A 20,981-nucleotide genomic window follows, 5' to 3' on the forward strand; every position below is an offset into this window, starting at 1 on the left:
GCCACCACAGGCTGATCCCTAATAGAGGAAGCTGCCCTTCCCGTCCAACCAGAGTGTGGAATGCCCCTGGGAGTTGGTTTCCTTCCCAGGCACTAGGGAGATGCCAGGTCCACTCTCTCGGCTTTGATTCAGAGTGAGAAACCATTGGTCCCCAAGGAATCCAAAACATATCCTCTCCCCACAGTGAACTTCCAGGTTCTGTCATTGATTCTCTGGGTGACCTTAGACAAGTACTCTCTTCTCCCCTTACCCCCTGGCTTCACTTCCCTCATCTGTAAAACGAGGGCGTTGGATTGGGTGCCCCTTCTTGTTCTAAATCTTTTGATCCCCTGACTACATTAAGCCCAGAGGAAGTGACTTGTCCACGATCCCCAGCAAAGTTAATAGACTAGAATCTACTTCTTTGGGTTCCTGGTTCAAAGGAGGAAGCAAGAGGGTGGCCTGACCTTTGCTGGCCATCTTCTTGGCCTCCTGGAGAAAGAATGTGCCCTACACTCTCCCACCCCTTGGCTGGGTTAAGGGATCTATCGCCCTGTTCCTTTGCACACAGCCAGGGTCCCGAGCTACTCACCTCCTCTCTGCTCCTCTTCCTGGGCAGCCTTGGCCAGGATGAGCCCCCAGTGCCCTCCTCCCCCTTGGCTATTTAAGCTCTTGTGACTGGGCCCCACCTGTCCCTTTGAGCCACTGGCCAATGGAGAGTATCCTGGTCTCAAACCCCTTGGGACTTGGAACTTGGTGTGTGTGTAGGGGAGTGCAATCAGAGACTGGGCCAACCCCACATCAGGGGTGGGAAGGGGGGCTATTCTTCCCTTGTCAGTCCTGGATTAGCTCTTCTAGCTTATGTCACCAAAGCTACTCCCTCCCTGCCTTCTGCTCCCCCTCCATCAGGGATCACTCCAGGAAACAGATGCAGTGTCCAGGGAAAGAGGAAGTGTCCCCAGCCTACCTCCTGTGTCCATCCACCAGACTCCATCACTCATCTCCCTGACTAGAAGTCAGGACACCTAGGTTCTTACCCCTCCTCCTGCCTCTGCCCATGGTGTGATCTCGGCTAAATCATTTTTCTATGTGCCTCATTTACATCGTCTGTAAAAAGAGCTTGGGAGAAGTCCCTTCCAGCTCCGACATTCTCTGTTCTCAGCTCTCTGACTAGGGGCGGGACAGGGCTGATGCAGATGCCTGGACAGTGAGGCCTCCTGGATTCCCCCCTCCTCTCCTTTGGCTAGCTGGCCTCTGGCCCTCCACGGCTGTCATAGGCTATCAGCCTCCAGCCAAGACAAGTCAGTTTGGGGCAGGTCCAGGAGGGGATTAGAAGGCCTGGGGACTTAGGCCTCAGGCTTCGGGCTTGGCTGGGGGTGGATTAGCAAAGATTTCCAGAAAAAAGACCTTGCTAGTGGGATAGCCCTCTCGATCACTCCCACATCTCTCACTGACTCCAAAGGCAGAGAATGGCGGCAGAGGCTCACTCCCCTTAGGGCCCTCTCTCACTTTCAGCTTAGTCCATCCTCTGCCCCCTCAACTTCATACCATACAGCACCCCCATTTTGGATTGGGACTCAGAAAACACGAGTTCAAACTCTGTCACTTCCATTACCTAGATTTGTGGTTTTAGGCAAATCATTCTCCTTCTCTGAGCTTCATCTGTAACATCCGGTGTGGGACTAGACCAGGGGAGGGAACCTGCGGCCTCAAGGCCACATGTGCCCCTCTAGGTCCTCAAGTGCAGCCTTGAGGCTGCAGGCTCTCCACCCCTGGACTTGAGTTTTAACCAGGGGTCCATGAACTTATTTTAAAATACAATAATTCACTTACCATATTTCAGTACAACTGTAATCCTGTGTGTTTTATTTTATGCACTTCAAAACTTATTTTGAGAAGAGACCCTTTGACTTTGCCAGACTGTCAAAGGGGGTCTATGATCCCCCCCCAAAAAAAGGCTAGGAACCCCTGCAAAAATTATCATATATCCAGCATTGGAAGGAATCAGAGGTGGGAAGTCTGGTGATTTGCTTAGTGCAATATTCCAGTTTGGAGTAAAAAGCCCAAGCTCAAGTAGTGTCTGTAAAGATGGAGAAGGGAGGAGCTAGAGAAGGGTCTGTGAGGTTGGAGAGGGTCATATGAACGGGAGAGACCAGAGGATTCCACCCAAGGGCAGTGTTGCCCTTTCTCCTCTACCCCCAAATCCTAGACCCAGTCCTTAGTTGTGTCACAGGCTGTTTGCTCAGAATTGTTTCATTTCCCACCCATAACAGTGAGGGAGGGACCATGGACCCCTGGTTGTTTTGTTTCGTTTTTGTTTTTAAAGAAAGAATAAAGTTCACATTTACAAATACAGGTCTTAAAGACTCGCAAAACACTTTACTTATGCTATTTCATTTATTCCTCCCAGCCGTCCTGTGAATGAATACCAGATGCTGGTATTTTCTCAGTTTTACAGGTGAGGTAACAGACTCAGTGAAAGTTAAATGACTTGGCCAGAGTCACACTGCTAATAAATACTTGAGACAGGTTTCAAACCCAAGTCTTTCTGATGTTAACGACTCCATTATACCAGGAAATGATGCATAACCTCTTTTTCCTCCAACCCAATTTGCCTTCCTTGGCTCATAGATTTAGTGTGGGAAGGACCTTAGAGACCAACTCCCTCATTTCACAGAGGAAGATACTGAGGGTCAAAAAAGGTCAAGATTCAAGCCTACATCTTTGCTTCCAAAAGCAGGACTATATTTTGTATCCTAGGGACAGATTGGAGACCCTAGGGATCCTTAAGTCACCCTTGCCAGAGGAGGGAGGCAGAATGCTTGGGTTCCCAGCTCACCAACTCCTCCCCTTCTCCATCTCCAGACAGCCTTTCTAGATAGAGCACCTCTTCTAAAGGGTGGAGACAGGAAGCGGGAACAGGAGTTGGAACAGGAGGACAGATGGGCACGGGCCATGATCGAAGGAGCTTAAGGCTGCCCCCTCCAAGGGGTCCAATCGATGGGAAATGTGGAGGCTGTGCTGTGGGCCCCAGCCTGCCATCCTTCCTGCCTGGGGCGAGTCCCAGAGAAAGGAGCTGCAGGGGCCTTTGCAAAGCACGCTTTGGAGAAGGAGAAAACCTGTTAAAGGCTCTTTAGAAGCTGGAATCGATCGCCCCCCACTGACCTCTGACCCGTCCTGCCCCTTGGCTCAACCAAACAAGGTCAGCAGCACCAGACGTCCTAAGAAAGATAGCCAGTGGGGGATGGGAGCTGCAGGCAAGCAGCCGCCCCTCCCCCAACAAACTTGTTCTTCCCAACATGCTGGGGTCACCTCCACTGACCTGCCTCATTCATTGCCCCCAGAGCAACAGAACGGGAATCTGCTTGGGCTCACCCATCAAAGGCAGGTAGTTGTATTTCCCCTCAGTTTCCCCATGTGTAAAAAATGGGGTGGATGATTGGTAAGGGCCCACCCACTCTGACTTGAGGAAAGCCGGACTTGGAGGCCGAAGACCTTGGTCCTTATCCCGCTCTATCACTGGCTGACCAAGGGCAGGGACTCTTCAGCCTCCCTTTACATCCCTAGAACTTAGCTCAGTCTCTGAAACAGAGAAAGGGACAGGCTCGGATTTCATTAGTACAGGGAACACCCAGGCGAGAACATTCCTTTATGAAAGAAGGTTGGCACCTTCTCCGCTCAATTTAGAGACTTGGATTAAGCTCCTGGTAGGGATCTTTGCTAGCTAACACTTACACAGTGGTTCACAAATGTACAGTTATCCCTTCCACATTGTGGGGCACTAGGGGCTTGGTGACCCTGCGATCTGGAAAATCCATGTAAAAGTTTTTGGCCCTCCAGATAAAATATGTTCATATTGTTCGATGCTATATATATTTTATGCATTTCTGAATTTCTGAAGGTTTCCTTTGTGGGCTGCTGGCCTTTGCGCGCTGTCTGTGGCTTCCGCAAACCTCTCCCAAAATGCCCACCTAATTTCTTGTGCCTACCAGCGCTCTATCACAACTGCGATGGCGGAAGTCAAGATGCGGAAGGGATAACTGTAATCTCATTTGGTCTGATAAAACCACCCTGTGAGGAAAAGTGCAATTATTGGCTCCATTTTACAGGTTTGGAAATTGGGGCCAGATGTGGTTAAGAGTGACTTGCCCAGGGTCACATAGCTAGGAAGTATCTGAGGAAGGAGTGGGGCAGTGTCCAGCTCTCAATCCAATCTCATTCAATCCAAAATAGGGAGAAGAAACACTCCCCAAGCTAAATTCTGATGACCCAAACAAAATGATTTGGATAGAGAAGAAAATGGGAGGTGAGGGAACCTGGAAATTCATTGAGTAACTTGGATTTTTATAAAGAAATGGATGGAAAGGCAGACAGTGAAGGACGAAAATAAAAGTGTTAGATATTCCTATGAGGATAATGTTAGGCGCACTAAAGCCCAGTCATCCAAAGACAGTCATAATTAAAAAGGATGAAATTTTAAAGCTTAGTTGGGCCAAGAGGCAGATTGGAGTGGGGATAGGATGCTATTTAGGGTAAATGGCACCAGAAGGCACCGGAAGAAGGCAGACTGTTCAAGTTTTATTTTTCTTCTGTATTCTGTGCCAAGGTGAATGATCTCTGGGTTGGGAAAGATAGAACAGAAATAGTTAATAGGAAGTCAAAAGCCAAGAGAAATAAAGAGCTAGCCTCAATGTGTTCTTGTCACCAGCCCCAGAAAAACTTGGTCCTAGGCTACCAAAAGAATGGATTGCTCAGTGACTGTCCATATTGAAAAATTATCAAAAAGAGTAATAGGCAGGTTTGCAGAAGGCAGATGTCTTGATTTTCAAAAGAGGAAAAGAGACTAAACAGTCTTCAAACCAGTAAGCTTGACCTTGATTTCTGGCAAAATTCTAGGACATATTATTAAAGGGATGGTCTATGGGCCTTTAGAAAGGGAAGCAGTGATTATTAACGGCCATTATGGAATAACCAAGAACAGGTCAAACCAGACTAATCTCTTTTCCTTGTATTTAAAAAAAAATATTTATTTTTTACTAGCATCTGTGACCCCTCCCTCCCACTGTCCCCTAAGCCCATTGAACAATGAGGAAAAGAAAATAAAGCCCTCATAATAACCATGCATAGTCTAGCAAAACAAATTCCCACATTAGCCATGTACAAAAAATGTCATACTTTATTGCTGCATTTTAAGTCCATCACTTCTCTGGCAGGAGATAAACAACATGTTTCATTTTCAGTCCTCTGGACTTGGGGATTAGCATTGCATTGATCCAAGTTAGAAAGTTTTCAGATTTGTTTTTCTCTATGGTGCTAGCTATTATTTATTTTGGGGGGGGGGCAGGGCAATTGGGGTTAAGTGACTTGCCCAAGGTCACACAGCTAGTAAGTGTGTCAAGTGTCTGAGGCCAGATTTGAACTCAGGTCCTCCTGACTCCAGGGCTGGTGCTCTACTCACTGCACCACCTAGCTGCCCCTAGTGCTAGCTATTATTATACCGTGATTGTCATTATACAAATTGTTCTCCTAGTTCTGTTCACTTGACTTGGTATCAGTTCATAAAACTCTTCCCATTTTCCTCTGATTTCCTCCATTTCATCATTTCATTGACATAATACTATTCCATTAACATTCATATGCCATCATTTGTTTAGCTATTACCCAATAGAAGGGCACTTTCTTAGTTTCTAATTTGGGGTTATTATGAAGGGAACTACTATAAATATTTTTATACATTTGGGTCCTTCTTCTATTTCATTGATCTCTTTGGATATAGGCCTGGTGGGAGTACTGCTGTATCAAAGGATACCTACAGTTTGGTAACTATCTGGGCATAGCTCCAAATTGCTTTCCAGAACAACGGTACCAATTTGCAGCTCAAACAGCGCGTTAATATGCCTATTTTCCCATAGCCCCTCCAACATTTGGTCATTTTCCGTTTTTGTCCATTTTGCTATCTGATGGATATGAAATGAAAACTCAGAGTTGCTTTAACTTGCATTTCTCTAGTTAGTGATTTGGAGCATTTTTTTCATATGGCTATAGATAGTACAGATTTCTTTCCTTAAGAATTAATTACCTTTTCATATCTTTTGACTTGTCATCAAGTGTTAAGTGGCTCTTGTTCCTATAAATTTGAATTGGTTCTTTATATATCTTGGAAATGAGACCCTTATCAAAGAACTTGTTGTAAAGATTTTTTTCCCAATTAACTGCTTCTCTTCTAATTATAGCTACATTGCATTTGTTTGTGCAAAAAAGAAAAATGTTTAAATGTGTAATAAAAATTCTCCATTTTATCTTCTTTCCCTTCTAGTTTGTGCAAAAACTGTTTAATTTCATATAATCAGAACTATTCATTTTACCTTCTATGATTCTTTCTATCTCTTTTTTAGTCATAAACTCTTCCTCTATCGATAGATCTGAAAGGTAATTTCTTTCTTGCTCATCATAATTTCCTTATGATGTCCATTTGGAATTTATCTCAATATATAATGTAAGATATAGGTCTTTACCTAATTTCTGCCAAACTGCTTTCTAGATTTCCCTGCAGTTCTTGTCAAATAGTGAATGGGGTCTTTGGGTTTATCAAACACTATACTAACTGTGTTTGTTTGCTTTTGCACCATTGTTGCAAATTAAAACAACTCTGAGATTTTGCCTCAAACCTTGCAAATTTGCAATGACAAGTCAAGTCAAATGCTCAGCAAGCATTTATTAAACACTTATTACATGCCAGACACTGTGTTAAGCATTAGGGATACAGATATGAGCAAAGAGAAAGACAGTTCAAGAAGCTTACTTCTTAAAAAAAAAAAGGCTTACTTTCTTATTTTTAAAGCTCACTTCTTTCTTCACCTTTTTTAAGCTTACCTTCTTCTTTATTAAGAAGCTTAATAAGGTAAGACAACACAAGTCAAATTTAATGCATGTCATAATTCAATTAATGCAAGCTGGTTGCTGTTCAGTCATTCAGTAGTGGCTGACTCTTTATGACCCATGAGTGTTAATAAGCCATTACTTCATCACTCTGCCCTTTTCTATTGTGAATGGATAGGACAGGCCACTGTCCACCATCTCTTAACAGCTGTTATGTTAATTTTTTTAAAAAGACCCCTTAACAAAATGGACAAAAGGAAGAATACTTCAGAAGGAAACACTACCAGCACACACACAAAAAAGATCTTTGTTATTACATTAGGAAAAAAAATTGATATAATTGAATGGTATAAATGTTGTCAGGCGCTAGGTGACACAGTGGAGTGCAAGGCCTAAAGTCAGAAAGACTCATCTTCCTGAATTCAAATCTGGCCTCAGACACTAGCTGTGTGACCCTGGGCAAGTCATTTAATCCTGTTTACCTTGGTTTGCTCATCTGTAAAATGAGCTGGAGAAGGAAATGGCAAACTACTCCAATAACATTCGCCAAGAAAACCCCAGATGGGGTCATGGAGAGTCAGACATGACTGAATAACAACAAACAACAACAGAAATGAACATTGTCACAGTAACTCTAAAACAGGATGGATGAGTTATCTGAATGCCTGAATCTATGGTACAAAATATTATAAAACAGGTAAGTGAAATAAAAGAAAAGACAAAGTTGTAGCCAGTTTTTTATGTGGTTTGCAAACAACTATAAGGGATAGAAGTGTTACAGTGATAGAAATGGAGTATTTTTTAGCTATATGGTTTGAAGATTACAATTGAAAACACATTCCCCTTAACAAAGCAGACATTCATACAAAAGCTTCAAGTTTATTTAAAACAGTGAAAGAAAATGGAAATGAAGTGGATTGTGGAGGGATAAAAAACTTTTGAGAAAATCATTAGTTGGTTCAATTGCTTTAAAAATCAAGTTCAGTTGCATAATGTTAAAATTACCAGAATTAGCCAGTACACATAAGGGTGTGGTGGATAAATATCTTAATGTTTTGAGGAAAGTAATAGAATAAGGTGGACACATTGATCAACAAATTTGTAATGCTAATGAAACAGGCTGATTCTTATAAAAGGATGCCTTCTAGAACTTCCATTTCTAAGAAAGGAAAAACTCAACCTGGATTTAAAGTGTCTAGTGATTGCCTAACACTTTTATTGGGAGGTAATGCAGAAGGGAATTTTAAATTAAAACCAATGCTTGTCTATCAGTCTCTAAATCCTTGGGCTCTGAGAGGCTACAACCATTGATCGTTTCTAGTTCTTTGGCAGTCAAAAAAGACAGCATTGGTAACTAAAGCTGTTTTCGAAAACTGTTTTTCAAGTGATTCTAGGCCTGCTGTTGACAAATAGGTATGTTTTTTGATGTATTTTTCACAACCAATAGGTTGTGAGTTTTTTGTTTTTTTAAAAATCTAATTTTTCATTTTTTCATTTTATTGGATTGTTTAATCCATTCACATTTAAATAAGTTAGATTTGTATTTTCTTCCATTTGGCTCCAATAGTTTCTTTCCCCTAAATTAGGACTTTGTAAAAATTCCCTTTTCTATGTAAGAACATACTTTGTCTCTTTGGTTATTTTTGCTTCATTTATTTTAAGGCAACCTTACTCTCCCCAGCTCTCTTCTAGCAACTTGCAAGCCCTCTTCCTTCCCATTTGCCACCCTTTTCCCTAGTTCTAGAATTTTGCTTATCTTATTAATTATTCTTTCTTTCTTCTTTTTATCTAGTTATCTAATTCTTCCCCTCCTTTCCCCCCCTTCTGATTAAATAGTCAAGGAAAATCCTCCTTCCTTTCCTCACCTTTAATTTGTTTTGTTTTTTCTATTTTTTGCACTTTTTTCTAAAACAGATTCTTCCCTTATTCTCTTCGTTATTCCTCTTTCCTTTCTGTCTACTGTAGACATTGATTCCTTGATTCATGGCTCTTATATTTATTTATTCCTCCTCTATTCCTTATGGAATTAAAGCTTCTAAGGTACCTGTTTTGAGTTTCCTCTTGAAAACAGTTTCTATGTTACTGCTTTGTACATCTTGCTCACTGGTCCCCTTTTTTCCTGCAGTGTTTCACTCATAGGAATACCAATTCCTGGAGGAGATAGAGTAGATAGAAGTATTGCCCCATGGTAGAAATTTTCACATAATGAAATTGTGCAGTTCATTACTATCCCCTCCCACCCTTCTGGATATCAATTGTCCCCAGGAGCTCTGATTCCTTCTCTTCCTGAGGCAGGATGCTATATATGAAGATACATGTTGTTGTTCAGTCATCCCAGTCATGTCCAAGTCTTCGTGACCCCATTTGGGGTTTTCTTGGCAAAGACACTGGAGCAGTTTGCTATTTCCTTCTCCAGCTTATTTTACAGATAAGGAAACTGAGGCAAACAGAATGACTTGCCCAGGGTCACACAGTGTCTGAGGCTGGATTTGAACTTAGGTGTTCCTGACTCCATGCCCAGCCCTCTATCCATTGAGACACCTAGCTGTGGAGACACAAAATCCCATCAAGGACAGTGGTCTGTTTAAGTATCAACCCCCTACAAATTATATTTGTTGTAAGGTCCCCATCTCCCATTACAGAATCTTACTCTCCCTCCATGGGACATTCTTCACTGAGACCCCTTCCCACTCAAAATTCCCTCCTTATTTTCTCCTTTTTCCAATCCTCTTTTTGCCACTCTGTCCATTTTCCTTCAGACTGTCTTTCTGAGAGACTATAGGAGCTATTTTCCCTTTGTTGTTTTTTTTTTCACTTTCAGTTTTATTGATTTTTTAAAAAATTTTTTTAAATATATTTTTTCTCTTAACAATTATTTTATTATTTAATATTTCAGTTTTCAACATTGATTTCCACAAGATTTCGAGTTACAAATTCTATTGATTTTTTAACATTATTTACATTTGCAGATTACTCCCACTTCCTGAGAAGTCTTTTGTATCAAAGTAAAATAGTTAAGTAAAACTAAAAATACAGGGACCTCATTTGAAAGTTCATGCAACATTCCACATTTGGGGCACCCTGTCTATTTCTCTTTCTTTCTCTGCTTTCTCTCTCTCCAACCTCACACTATTTGAGGAAAAAAAAGAGAAAAAAAGGAAATTTCTTAAAACAAATATCCAGTGTCAAGCAAATAAAAAATCCCCCAATGGCTGTACACAAAATTAAATACTATATTCCTATTCAGATTATCATCATCATTATTATTATTATAGCCTTCGGGATCAAATACAAAATGCTCTGTTTGGTATTCAAAGCCTTTCATGACCTAGCTCCCTCCTACCTTTCCAGCCTTCTTATGTGATACCTGAGTAGCCAGCTATTGCTAGAAAAACCCTGCCCCCAGCCACTAACTGCAAACCCCAGTCTGCATAAGAGTGTCCTGGGCCCCTAAGACTTTTCCAAGGAATGTAAGCTAATTACCAGGAAAGCCTAACGATCTTCCTTTGTCTAACTGAGTGGGCTGAGAGACAACTCTATCTCGCCTCTCAACAAAGCCAGCTGGAGCATCCTTCAGTCTGCCTATGGCCTTGAAGGATGAAAGCCTCAGCCCCAGATATTCTTTTGAATTATGTGACTGTTCCTAGCTCTTATCTCATGAGTCATGTTGTGGGATGTATGGCAAACTGGACACAGAGATCCTGGGTTGTAATTCCAATTGACACTTTGTCAACTATCTGATATGTTGTATTTACAATCTATTCAGGAGGTTCCTCTAACGTATCATGGTCATAAAAAGTGAAATAACACAGGCTTGCTGAGTCTGCAAAGTAACATATGTAAACTTTAAGAGATAATTAAGCACTGAATCCTGTATTGTCTATATAAACTACCCTCTCGGTTTAAACGGGGTCATTTGCTTTGGGAATTTTCCCCGAATGACCGCCGGCTAATAAACTTCTCCGTTCAAAACTCATACTCTGTGGCGTGTCTCATTCGCTATCTGGTTTAACACTTACACCTTACTTCCCAATAAATACTCTTCAATCCAGTGACATTGGCCCTCTGGTTGTCACTCTAAACAAGACATTGCACCTGTCGACTCTGGGTATTTTCTCTGGCTATCTCCTATGCCTGGAATCCTTTCCCTCCTCTGCTCTGACTACTGATCTCCCTGGCTTCCTTTAAGTCCCAACTAAAATCCTATTTTTTTACTGGAAGCCTTCCCCAACCCCTCATAATTCCAGTGCCTCCCCTCTGTTAATTATCTCCTATTTATCCTGTATATAGCTTCTTTTGTACACATTTGTTTGAATCTTGTCTTCCCTGTTAGACTGTAAGCTCCGTGAGGGCAAGGACTGTCTTTCGTCTCTTTTTGCATCCCCAGCACTTAGCACTCTGCCTGGCATGTAGTAGGCACTTAATAAATATTTATTGATTACTTTGATCTCTTTTGGTTTGTTGTTTTTAACCTCATAGGCATCGCATCTTTCTTTTTTTAGGTTTTTTCCCCCTTTTATTCTAGGATAATTTATTTTATTATTTGTGACTTCCTTGGTTGCTATATTTGCTTACCTTTCCTTTTGTTCTGTTGTTTGAGGTACTTCCAAAGCTAATAATGTTTGTGTTTGGTTTTCTCCTGTAGAAATGCCTCAAATGCCTCCCTTTTGTTGAATATCTATCTTTTTTCTTTCTTTTTTTGGTGAGGTAATCAGGGTTAAGTGACTTCCTCAAGGTCACACAGCTACTAAGCGTCTGAGGCTGGATTTGAACTCAGATCCTCTTGACTCTAGGACTGGCACTCTACCCACTGCGCCACCTAGCTGCCTCAAATATTCTTTTCATTGGTGATTAGGCTTAGGTTTTCAGAGTATGCCATCTCAGGTTGCATTTTAAGCTCCTTTGTGCTTTGAACACGTTATTTCATTCCCTTCTGTGGTTACTGATACTGATTACATTTACTTAATGGTTACTGATAGGTCTTGTGATATTCTAATTTCTCTTCCCTTATATTTGAAGGTCTTTCTCCTGGTCACTTGCAGAGTTTGTTATTTGATGTTGGAATTATTAAATTGAAACATTATGTGTCTTGGAGTTTGAAGTATAGGGTTGTTTTCTTTTTCTTCTAGAGGCAATCTGAAGATTCTTTCAACTAGCAGCTTTTTTGTGTGTGTTCAGAAGTTCTGAGTAGTTTTCTTGTATTATTTCTTGCATTAAGTGTACAGGTATTTTGATTTGTTATATTCTTTTGGAAGGCCTGTAATCCTTAACTTTTCTCTGTGTAACCTGTCTTCAAGATCATATTTTGTTTGTATGGAGATCATGTTTTCTTTTAATATTGTTGCTTTTTTGCTTCCCTTCTTCCAGATTGTTTTTTCATTTCTGTGTGTTTGCATTTCCAGTCAGTTGTTCTCTCTTGTTTCTTCGTAGATATTTGTCACCATGGATTCAAGTTTTTCTATTCTGCCAATTATTTCTATTGTTGCAGTAGCAATTAGATTTGAAAATCTTTCCCACCCATTAATAGGCCATGTGACCTGCTTGCATCACAGGAAGCCTAAGTAACAATAGAAAGAGAGAAAGAGAGAGAGAGAGAGAGACAGAGAGAGAAGAGGGGGAGAGAAGTGGGGAGAGAGAGAGAGAGAGATGTTATGGCTGCTGATGGCCGCCCTCCTGCTTGTTAGAACTGAACAGGCTGACTTAGCTGTACTGTGAGTTTGTTTTGGGGAAGACCCCAGCAGGGAGTTGGAGAGATTTTGGGATGGTGAGGCTCCAGGTTGTTATATTGTATATTAAATGTTTTGGGTTCCTTGCTGTTATGATGAAATGGACTGATTGGATAAATGGCTTGTGGGATATGTTCTCTGGTGTCTGAATAAATGGTTTACTTCTACCTTCTATGTGGAGAGTCTCACATACTTTGCAATACAGAACTACATAGGCATTTTGACAATTATTATCTACATTGTTATTATTGCCTTACTGATATAATTGTGAAGCCTATAAATTCTGTTCTCACAATTCTTATTTTTCTCTTGAGCCACTTGGGAACATTGAACTGTAGGTCCATGCTTTCTTGAGAATCCATAGGATCCTTGCCTCATGAGGTGTTGATTCATTTGCTTTTGTCTTGCTAATTCAGAAATGTTTGAAATTGTTTAGATGAACTAGAGCCCATATTCCCTTTTGTTATATCTTCCCTGTTGGTTCATTTGTTTGTGCTCAAGGTTTTTAACTAAATTTTCTTCCTCCTGAGATCTTTGGTAATTTCAGGGGGTTTTGGTCCTTACATTCCACTATTAATCATTTTCTGACTCCTCCTTTGATAGTAGTTTTCCCAAGGGTGGGACCTCAAAGCTTTCTCAGCCTCTACCACACTGGATAAGTAATTTTTTTTATCACCTCAGTCTGTACTCCATCACTTGTGGGGGGTAAGAGCTGGCCTCAGCTGAATGTCATTGCCCTTTCCCTTAGGCATTGTGGAATCCCATAAAGACATGCTGTCACCCTGATCAAGTTCCCTCTGTTTCTCAGTTCTCTGGTTGAGAACTACTATAGCATAGCAGGAATACTGCTCCCCTAGGCAGAGCAAGCTTTCTTCTTTCCTATATTTCTACCTCTGCTGTATTGTACCATGGGAGGAGGGGGAAAAGAGAGGATCCTAGTGAGTTCTAATACAAGCTGTTGGTTCATGCCAGAGTATGGGGGTTGGTGGGGAAGAGGTGCTAAGTGAGTACATTAGGGATCAGCCTTTGCTGTTAGTTCATCAAGTTGTTAGCTTGATTCTTGGTGTCTTAGTTCATGGAGAAAACTGAAATAGCTTTACCTCTTGAACATAATTCTTATCTTGGAGATGTCTGAGAGGTCATGAGGATAAGATAAAACGCCTAATCTTCCATCTTGTTGGACACATGACCCAGAAACATCCCCTAACTTCTTTCTTACTTATCTTTTGGTTAGATTTGTCTAGATCTGAACACTGAAAAATCCCACTAATTATAATTTTACTATTTCCTCTGCCAATCTGATCTCTTTTCCTTTTACAATGGGATCATTAGACTAGGCGATCATAGGAATGGCATCAACATAGCGTATTTGAGTTTCAGCAAAGCATTCAATATTTGATAGGCTAGCTGTATAATACAGTTGGATAGGTTTAAAACTGACTCAGTGACCTAATGGAAAAAAGTCATCATTAAAAGAATGTCACCCTGGAGGCAGGGCTGTCGTAGAGTAGCCCTAAGGATCTATCCTTGGGGCTATTCCATTTGGTTCAAGCCTAACAAGTGACTGCTGAATGAAAGTATGACCCACCCCCCAATCCCATTACTCAGCAGAACTGTACCTAAAAGCACTGATTCTCCAAGCTGGCCATCCAAAGATGGGAATGATATAAAGTCCAAGGACTGAAGCTTTCATGAATGGACTAAGTAGGGCGAAGGAGAATGACAAGGCTCACCTTAGTTCTTTGTCCTGTAACCTCCCCATCAGGCCAGTTGGGTGGTACAGCAAATAGAGCATTGAGCCTGGTGTTTACAAAGATCTAAGTTCAAAGCCAGCCTAAGACACTTACTGGCTATGTGACTCTAGGCAAGTCATTTAACCTGTTTGCCTCAGTTTCCTCAACTGTAAAATGGGGATGATAATAATAGTGTCTACCTCTTGGGGTTGTTGTGAGGGATCAAATGAGAGACTATTTGTAAGGCACTTACCACAGTGCCTAGCACACAGTAGGTACTATATAAATGCTTGTTCAAAGGGACTCATGTGAAAGAGCCCCTGTGGATCAGGGACAAAAAGGCCAAGACGAAGGAGTGGAGGCCACTGACTTGTACAACATGGGCCACCTCCCTTTCCTTCTCTGGGCCTCAGTCATAGTAGAGAGTTCTGACAAAAGAAGGAAATGGAGAAGGAAATGACAAACCACTTCAGTATCTTTGCCAAAAAAAAAAACAACCCCATGAACAGTGCTAAAATGATAAAAGAGATGACTGGAAGATGAGCTGCTCAGGTCCAAAGCTGTCCAACACATTACGGGGTAAGAACAGAGAACTACAAGTAGCTTCAGAAGGAATGAAGCACCTGGGCCAAAGCTGAAAGGAAGTTCAGCTGCAGATGCATCTGGTGGTGAAAGGAAAGTCTGATGCTGTAAAGATGAATATTGCACAGGAACCTGGAATGTAAGATCTGTAAGCCTTCAGGGTAAGCTGGATATGGTCAGACAGGAGATGGAAAGTTTTAAACATCGACATCTGAGGTGTCATGGGAATGGGAGAATTTAATTGGATGGGAATGGGTGAATTTAATTCAGGTTGTAAGAAATGGGAGGAGGAGTTTTGTTTCCACAGAACTTAAAGGTGTGCTTCCCCGTCCTCCCCCACCCCAGCTTTAGCAGAGACCAGGCCTCAAGGTCGGTCAGGTGAGAGGTCAGAGGCTTGTACACATGCACTTGCTTTTTGAGAAGGCAGTCTGGGGAATTAGAGAGGCCAAACCCACTTGAACCAGTTCAAGCTTATCTCTGGTCTAGTCTTGGTCAAGAATCCAGGCCTACTGATTTGCATAATTTGCATATGTTAAAGAGGGAAAATAGGGGAAGTAAAGGAATATAGTTTAATCCTAAACTAAGACAAGGAAAATCTAATTAACTTTACTTTTGCTTCTGTATCCTTATTATCCTACCTGTATAAACTAGGAAAACTATGTAAAAAACAAAGACTATAAACTAACCATAACTCTAGCAGGAGTGGAGGGAATGGTTACCCCTGCTCCTGCAGCTACATCAGTGTGTGTGGTTCTGCTCTCTCAAGGAGCATAATAAAATGCTTTCCTCTGCTCACTCTGGTACTGAGTTCTTTGGGTGAGAAAGGGCAAGTCACATGGATTTTCATAAGGTCAAGTGAAGGGAAGCAATAGGTAGCAGAAGCTTGCCGGGCTTGCTCCTGGATCTTGCCTTGGGGTGTTCTGTGATTCCCCACTGTGGTGTTAAGAGGGCTACCACTCTGGATTCCCTTGGGGAATCCTGTGGTCTGCACAGCATTCTCAAGGGGACATCACTTAGGATTGTTTTGGGAGCCTTGTAAACTTACTGCTGCCCTAGGGGTCTTCCTTAGGGTCTGACCTCTAGGAGGCCCTGTGATCCCCACAGATTAAGGGGTGGCTACCACTTGGTCTTCCTCTGGGAGTCCTGTGGTCTGTACAGCCTTCCCTAGGGATTATCACAGGGTTCTTCCTCAGGACTTTGGCCCTGCCTAGGAAGTCCAATGATCCCCAAAGCTGCATGTTCTCACAATTTGGGGAAGTCCAGTGATCCCCAAAACCACGTTTCTCACAAGGTGATCACTATATATAGTACTGTGGGCAAGAACCCCTTAAAGGAAACGGAGTAGCCCTCATAGTCAATAGAAGAGTGAGAAGAACAGGACTTGGGTATAATCTCCAAAATGACCGAATGATATTTGTTTGAATCCAAGGCAAACTGTTTAGCATCATACAAGTCTATGACCCAACTTTGGCTGAAGAGGGCAAAGTTGCTCAATTCTATGGAGACCTATAACATCATCTAAAAATAGCACCCAAAAAAAGATGTCACATTCATCATATGGAAATGCAATGCAAAAGTAGGAAGTCAAAAGATCATTGGAATAACAGGCAAGTTTGGCCTTGAAGTACAAAATGAAGCAGGGCAGAAACTCACGGAATTTTGTCAAGATAACTCATTGGTCATAGCAAACACTTTTTTAAAAAAAATTTAATTAACTTATTTATTTATTTTTAGTTTTCAACATTTACTTCCATAAGATTTTGAGTTCTAAATTTTCTCCTCCTCCTTCCCCAAAATGGCATGCAGTCTGATATAACTTCTATGTATATATTCATATTAAACATATTTTCACATTAGTCATGCTGTAAAGTAGAATGATATGTGTATGATAAAAGACAAAAATGGTAGAGGGACTCAAGAGATTAAGAAGAGGTGACAAGAACACACAAAAGAATTATATAGGATCTTGACATCATTGATAACCATGATGGTGTGATTACTGATCTGGAGCCAGAGATACTGCAGAATGAAGTCAAGTGAGCCTTAGGAAGCACTGCTAATAATAAGGCTAATGGAAGTGTTGGAATTCCAGCTGAGCTATTTAAAAACCTAAAAGATGATGTTGTTAAGTGCCTCACTCAATAGGCCAGAAAATTTGGAAAACTCCACAGTGGTCTTTGGATTGGAAAAGCTCAGTTTATATCCCAGTCCTAAAGGGCAGTGCCAAAGAATGTTCAAATTACTGAACAACTGCGTTCATTTCACACACCAGCAAGGGTTATGCTTAGCTTCAGAAACATTTGAACTAAAAAATATCAGAAGTGCAAGCTGGTTGTCAATGAAGCAGAGGAACTAGAAACCAAATTGCCACCATTTGCTGGATTATGGATAAAGTAAGGGAGTTCTAAAAAAAACATCTACTTCTGTTTCATTGGCTACACTAGAGTCTTTGATTTTGTGGATCACAACAAAATGCGGCAAGTGCTCAAAGGGATGGGAGTACCAGATCATCTTACTTATCTCCTGAGGAATCTGTACGTGGGTCAAGAAGCAACAGACCCAACATGGAGCTACTGATTGGTTTAAGACTGGGAAAGGAGTATGACAAGGCGGATTATTGTGACCTTATTTATTTAATTTATTTGTAGAGTAGATCCCATGAAATTTGAGGCTGGATGAATCAAACGCTGGAATTAATCTCATCGATGCAGATGATACCATTCTGATGGCAGAAAGAGAAGATGAATTAAGAAATCTCTTGATGAGGGTGAAAGAGGAGAGTGTGAAACCTAACTTGAAACTTAACATGAAAAGAAAAAAAAAAACTAAGTCATGGTAACTGGTCCCATCACTTTCAGGCAAAGAGAGGGAGAAGAAATGGAAGCAGTATCCGATTTTACATTCTTGGGCTCAAAGATCCCTGCACACAGAAATGGTAGCCCTGAAATTAAGACACTTGCTTCTTGGAAGGAAAGCTATGGCAAATCTATACAGCATACTAAAAAGCAGAGTATCACCTTGCTGGCAGAGGTCTGTATAGTCAGAGCTATGGTTTTTTCAGTAGCAACATACGGCTGTGAGAGCTGAGTGCCTCGGAATCAGCACTTTCAAATTGTGCTGGAGAAGACTTTTGAGAGTCCCTTGGACAGCAAGAAGATTAAAGCAATCAAGAAATTAATTCAAACTATTCACTGGAAGGTCAAATATTGAAGCTGAAGCTTCAATACTTTGGCCACATAATGAGAAGACAGGACTCATTGGAAAGGAAAAAAAAAAAAAAGAACCTGATGTTGGAAAAGATTGAAGCCAAAAGGAAAAGGGGAAGGTGGAGGATGAGATGGATAGATAGTATCACAGAAGCAATGAACATGAGGTTGGACAGACTTCAGAGACAGTGGAGGATATTACAGCCTGGCATGCTATGGTCTATGAGTTCACGAAGAGCTGGACATGGCTGAATGACTGAACAAAAAGCAATAAAACGACTTAAGAGGCAGAGGTGAGGGAGTACATTTCAGATGTGGAGAACAGCAAGACCAGTTTGGGTTTGGTGCATAAAGAGATGTGAGGGGGAGGAATATGAAGTAAGCCCGGAGAAGAAGGTTAGGGCCAAATTATGAATGGATCTAAATATCAAACAAGAGTTTGTATTTGAACCTAGAGGCAATATGGAGCCATTAGAATTTACTTAACATGAGGAGTGACAAGGCTGGATCCATACTTGAGGCTGGGTGGAGGATGAGTGAAAGGGGTGAGTTGAGGCAGGGAAAGCATATTATAATAGTTCAGGTGAGAGGTGATGAGGACCTGAACCAGAGCAGAACTGGGCGGATTGGAAGGGGATAGATTTGAGATGTGAAAGTTGAATCTGGACTTGGACACTGACCCAGAACTGCCTCACCATATAGGCTTAAGATTTCCTGTATTCTATATCCCAGTCATTTACAAGCTGACTACACAGGCTCACACTATGTATCATGGGTGGGAATTGAGTTGGCACCAACGTTAACAAGATTCTAGCACTTGTGTTGAATATTCTTTATAGCACCCTATCTTACTCATGTGTTTATTGTCACCAATCCTCCTGAAGACCTCATTATCCCCATTTTTTGAAGGAGAAAACGGAGGATGGAAAGTGACTTGCCCGAAATCAATGCAAGTCTGTGGCAGAGCGAGGTCTTGGACGCAGGTGTTCTAAATTCTTGCCAAGGATCTCTCCCTTGGCCTGCTTTAAGAGTTACGGCACCAGAAAATGTTCCAGTCAGACTCCCCCTCGCTGTTCAGGTCATAGGGCTGGTTTTATAGCTCTCATTTATTCAGCCTTTGCCTATATTACTTAATCTGATTCCCACAACAACCCTACCAGGTAGATGTTATTACCTCCACTTTATAGATACTTTTTTAAAAATAGTATTTTATTTTTTCTAATTACATGTAAAGACAATTTTTAGCATTTTTGAAAATTTTGAATTCCAAATTTTTCTCCCTCCCTTCCTCCCCTCCCTAAAATGGTAAGCATTTTTATATAGGTAATATATGCGCAACTGTGTCCATTTTCAGATAAAGAAAGGGAGTGCCAAGACTCAGTAAGTAACTTGCCAGAGACCATATGGCTAGTAAATGTCTGAGGCAGGATTTAAACCCAGGTCTTCCAAGTCCAATCCTCTTTCTGATACAGTATGTGGACCCCAAAGTCACTGCAGCACCAAACACTGCCATTTTAATTTCCACTAAACTCCAGCAAACAATTCTAATACCAAGAGTTTTATTTTGTTCACGCTTCAATTGTGCCCAACAGAAAAATTTTGTCTGAGTGGCTAAACAGATCTAATGCAGAAACTAATCATCTACAAAGTTATGTAAAAACATCACTGGCTTCTTAAGTACTATCATCACATCGGGGTCCATAAAAGTGGCTCATCTACTCCTCATACCAAAAGGGGCTGGGGACCATATTGGTCTAGATGACTTGTGAACCTGGCTGGCACTGTACCCTGCAGTATGAGAGGAAGTGTGTATGCTAGGGCAGCTAGGTGGTGAAGCAATGGATAGAATGCCAGGCCAGGCCTGGGGTCAGGAAGACCCAAGTTCAAACCCAGCCTCAGATACCTACTAGCCACATAACTCTGGGCAGGTCACTTAACCCTGCTTGCGTCAGTTTCCTCATCTGTAAAATGAGCTGGAGAAGGAAATGGAAAACCGCTCCAGTATCTCTGCCAAGAAAACCCCAAATGGGGTCACAAAGGGTAGATATGACTAAACAACTGAACCAAAAACCACAACAAAATATGTAACAGAGAACTAGTGCTGAGAGTGAAAGGCCGGGTTTGAAGCCCATCTCCAACACCTACTAGCTGGGTGACCCTAGAAATAATGAGTATTTTTAACGTGACTTCAGTCCAGCTTCTCGCCTCGAAACCATCTTCCAGACTACTGCAAAACTGATATTTCTAAAGCACAAGTCATCATCACACTGGACCTCCTTGCCCAAGAAGCTTCAGTGGTTCCTGTCGTCTCTGGAACAAAAACCAAGTTCTGCTGATGTGGCATTTAGAGCCCTTTGTAGTCTGACTCCAGCCTAGCTTTAACCGGCTGACTCTCTGTACAAGATATTTCATCTTTGGCCTCCAAGCTTCAGACGCTGTTCCCTAGGCCCAGAATGCCCTCTCCTCTGCTTTTTGGAATCCCCAGCTCCCTTCTCCTCAGGTGCCACATCCTAGTGAAGGCCTTTCCTGATCCTCCCTCATCCCAAATTACTTTGTGTAGATGTTTGTATCTGCTTCTCTGTGGACAGATTTCTACCAGTAGAATGTAATCTTTTTAAGAACAGAAACTTAATATCCTCCTCCCTACCCCAGCCCAAGACCTTTCTCAGTGCCTGACAGCTACATGGCACAAAGGATAGAGCTCCGCCTGGAGTCAGGAAGACCCAAGTTCAAATTTGGCCTTAGACACTTACTAGCTGTGTGACTCTGGACAAGTCACTTAATCTCTCTGCCAGTTTTCTCATCTGTAAGACGGGGATAATCAGAGTACCTCCTTCCCAGGGTTGCTGTGAGACTCAAATAAAGTATTTGTAGAG

This window comes from Trichosurus vulpecula, chromosome 1, assembly GCF_011100635.1.
Source record: "Trichosurus vulpecula isolate mTriVul1 chromosome 1, mTriVul1.pri, whole genome shotgun sequence".
NCBI classification, from domain to species: Eukaryota; Metazoa; Chordata; class Mammalia; order Diprotodontia; family Phalangeridae; genus Trichosurus; species Trichosurus vulpecula.